The following is a 4,269-nucleotide window of genomic DNA, read 5'->3' on the forward strand; positions in this document are numbered from 1 at the left end:
GCGCGCATTGCATTGTTGTCGAACAATTAATTATAATCAAGACTATAGCATCAGAACTGTGATTAGGATATTATTGTGAGTTAATACTACAGGCCCTCTCTCCTAAGAAAGCGATTTAAAAGTCCCTCAAGGCTTTTCTTTCTTTCTTTCTTTTTTTGAAGAAAATGGAGGAAGCGAACCACTTCCTCCAACTTTATTAATTGAGCAAATAAAAGCCTGTCAAGTCAAAAAACTTGAGGCCTCATTGATCAATCAAAATTATAGATTAGCAATAATAATTTAGATCACGAGGCAAAGTCTTTACTAATGCGTATCCAAATTGATAGATTTTGATGCATGAGCTTCTTGATCTGGGCCGTCCTTTCCATAGACTTTGATGGTTTGACCGTGGACCTTTGGGGTTTGAAAGTTCAATATTTATGAAAAAAATATATTCTTAAGGTAAGTAGAGTCAAAAGGACGATATCTAATTTTAGGAGAAGAAAAGAGAGCCGTGCGTTGAATGGTAACCATGTTCAACGTCACATGGTCTTCAAGAAAACGGCTACTTCTAATTTTCTGCTTCATATCTATTGTCTAGTAGTGCTGTTTTCTTTTCTATTCCATCATTTTGGTGCCTTTGGTGCGAGTTTTGGTCAGAAAAGGATGAATGGAAGAAAGATCCTCCCTTATTCTTCATCTATTGTGCTATTTTTTTCTTCTTCCTCCAGAGAAGATGGAATAACCTTTTCTAGCCTTTCTTCTCCTTCAGAAGCCATCTATCTAGAGAAGCTGATACCTTCCTATTAACTATTTTGTTCTATCATCTCTCTCTCAATACATCATTTCTTCCTCCTTTCAGCCTATTGTTTCTATCAAAACATGGATCACTGGAGCAAGTCATGTTTCCTGACACTGGTTTTCCTTATCCATTTCTCCTTCAGTTCCCATCTCTCCAAAGCAGCTGATACCCTCTATCCAGATCGGTCTCTCTCTGGAAACCAGACCATTGTCTCTCAAGGTGGCATCTTCGAACTGGGTTTCTTCACACCAGGTAACAACTCTAAAAATTTCTACATAGGCATATGGTATAAACAAATCCCAGTTAGAGCAGTAGTTTGGATAGCAAACAGAGACCATCCAATATCTGACACTGGTGCATCAGAACTTAAGATCTCAGAAGATGGCAATCTAGTCCTTGCCCAATCTGGGATCCCAGTCTGGTCATCAAATTTAATCATGACCACCTCAACAAATTCCACGGTCGCGGTGCTTCTTGACACAGGCAACTTGGTTTTAAGATACGGTTCGAACTCCTCTGCTGCATTGTGGCAGAGTTTTGATCACCCAACTGATACATGGCTGCCTAGACAGAAGCTTGGTCTGAATAGAATCTCTGGAGAAAACCAGCTCCTTATTTCATGGAGAAACTTGGAGGATCCTTCAACTGGACTTTTCTCCCATGGCATAGACCCAAACGGAACCGACCAATATTTTCTATGGCGAAATGGTACCAAATATTGGACTACCGGGCTTTGGAATGGCAAGATATTTGCCAACATTCCTGATATGAGTTCGGGCAATTACCTGAGCTATGTCCATGTTTCCAATGAAAGGGAGAACTATTTCACGTACACCTTTAGAGATACCTCTACTATATCGAGACTCGTCATGGATGTAACAGGGCAAGCAAAGATCTTGAAGTGGATTGAGAGTTCTCAGGAATGGTTATGGGTTTGTCTATTACCAAGTGATCCATGCTCGGTTCCATCTCTATGTGGGGCTTTCGGCAGCTGCAGTTTAGAAACAGTGCCTTTCTGCAGTTGTTTAGAAGGTTTCGAACCACAATCCTCGACAGATTGGAATTTGAGTGATTGGAGTGGTGGGTGTGTAAGGAGAACCCCTTTGCAGTGTTTCAATAGCTCCGTGAACAGAGAAAAAGATGAGTTTTTGATGATATCCGATGTGCAACCACCGACCAATCCACAATATTTGGGGGCTGGGACTGCAGAAGAATGTGAATCAGCTTGCTTAAGAAGTTGTTTCTGTACTGCTTACTCATACAGCGGTACGTGTTCGATATGGAATGGGGATCTCTATGATCTTAAGAAACTTTCCAATGGTTCAAGCACTGGAGATTCTGGAGTCCTTTATCTTCGCCTTGCAGCTTCTGATCTTCGGAGTGAAAACAGCCAAAGAGTTCATGGAATCATACCAATCATTATTGGAGCAGTTGCTGGATCTGCCGTTTGTTTAGTTGTTGCTGTTGCACTGATATGGAAATTTCAATCTAAGCATCCAACTGGTGTATCAGAAGAGATCAAGGGTTGTTCATTGGTGCTATTTAGGTACAAGGATTTAGTGAAGGCGACCAACCGCTTCTCCGAAAAGCTAGGAGCTGGCAGCTTCGGAACTGTCTTTAAAGGAACATTGCCCGATTCAACTTTAGTAGCAGTGAAGAGACTTGAAAGAACTGGACAAGGAGAGAAGCAGTTCCGAGCAGAAGTGAGCACAATTGGGCAGGCAAGGCATGTGAATCTTGTTGGCCTTCGCGGATTCTGTTCGGAAGGTTCTGAAAGATTGCTGGTATATGATTACATGCCAAATGGCTCATTGGGCTCTCAATTGTTTCAGAAAAAATCCAAGATTGTAGACTGGACTGCAAGATTTCAGATTGCTCTTGGGACAGCTAGGGGATTGGCTTATCTTCATGGGCATTGCAGAGACTGCATCATACACTGCGATATCAAGCCTGAAAACATACTTCTAGACTCAGAATTCTCTCCTAAAGTAGCCGACTTTGGCATGGCAAAGCTAATTGGCAGGGAATTCAGCAGAGTTCTGACAACCATGAGAGGAACCCTGGGCTACCTTGCACCTGAATGGATCTCTGGATTGGCCATCACCCCAAAGGCTGATGTTTATAGTTATGGTATGATGCTTCTTGAAGTTATATCAGGCAGGAGAAATGCAGAGGTATCTGAGGATGGAAATGTTACATTTTTCCCCATTTGGGCTGCCAGCAAAATTAATAAAGACGAAATTCTTAGTTTATTAGATCACAGGTTAGAGGGTAAAGCTAATGTGGATGAACTGAGAAGAGCTTGTAGGGTTGCTGTTTGGTGTATCCAAGATGAAGAGAGTCACAGGCCAACAATGAGTTTGGTTGTTCAAATCCTAGAAGGGGTTGTAGAGGTGAACACGCCACCTATTCCAAAGCAACTTTATAACCTTGTGGAGAATCGAGAGGATATGCTTTCTTCTGAAGCAACTTTTGGTGGGCAGACGTTATAACCCACTATTTAAGTAAATCCATTAAGATCTGCTGTCACATGTAAGCTTTAACTAATCCCTTGAGCTGCTCTGTAGTATTCCCAGCTATTTGTGTTAAAATAATATATACATATATATAAGAATAAAACAAAGATAGTTGCTTGGATCACTTTGTGAGCTATTTCAATGAAGTACTTGACCAAATTTTGTCTTAAAAGTTAGGTAGAATAGCTAGGCCAGATTAATATCTTCAATTGTGGTTTTATTTTGTCATCTGAGTGAAAAAATCTGACGTCTATGATGGAAATCATGGTATCACTAATTCACCAAGATTTTGCACTAGCACTTATCAAATGCTATTTCTTCTGAACTTGTGGTGCTTTCAGCATCAATTGCTGGTCACACTTTAGGAATCTTCAAGAACTGTTCACATCTGAAGCTAATTGCATATTGCTGGTAGATATATCATCTTTTTCCTTTTTTTGATAGAATCGGAATTAGTTATATATTTTGGTAGATACATCATCATTGGAGGTGAAAACACTGTTATGAAGAGTGCATAATAGCACTCAGGACTAGAAATAAGTTCAGCATTCTGATCATTGTTGTCATATGAACTGGTCGGTGTTCTGCCCATCTTGTATTCATACAAATGATTCTGGTCTTCTAGCATATTAACTTGGATTCAAGTACATGCCAAATTAGAGTCAATAATTTCAGCTGAAGAGAAATCTTCAGCTCCGTCAAGAAAAGAGAAATCTCCAGGTGTCTAATACCTGAATTAAAATCACCTCAAAACCATTTTTACAATCACAGTGACGGTGTTGTAAGATTAGATTTTCTTTCATATATGTGCTTCTAACAAAGTTGATTAGCAAATGAATCTTAGCTTATTAGATCACATACAGAAAGATTAAGTTTTTGAAGCAATTTAAGTGTTATTTGTCCATATGTCATGAATGATATCACCTTGCAGATTGGCTAGGGGTACCTGGGTGTGAAGACTAGAAACCTCTA

General features: G+C 39.9%; 1 pseudogene across 1 annotated transcript; it reads left to right on the top strand.

The window, feature by feature from the left end:
* The first annotated feature begins 570 nt into the window (after nucleotides 1–570).
* On the top strand, nucleotides 571–4,004 carry LOC120109608 (G-type lectin S-receptor-like serine/threonine-protein kinase At2g19130 pseudogene; annotated as a pseudogene). Its single transcript, XR_015967361.1, has one exon. The product of XR_015967361.1 is annotated as a G-type lectin S-receptor-like serine/threonine-protein kinase At2g19130 pseudogene (transcript).
* The last annotated feature ends 265 nt before the right edge of the window (nucleotides 4,005–4,269 follow it).

The sequence above is a fragment of the Phoenix dactylifera genome, chromosome 1 (genome assembly GCF_051530095.1).
Source record: "Phoenix dactylifera cultivar Ajwa chromosome 1, Ajwa_hap1_PhDact_Kaust_v1.1, whole genome shotgun sequence".
In the NCBI taxonomy this organism is placed as follows: domain Eukaryota; kingdom Viridiplantae; phylum Streptophyta; class Magnoliopsida; order Arecales; family Arecaceae; genus Phoenix; species Phoenix dactylifera.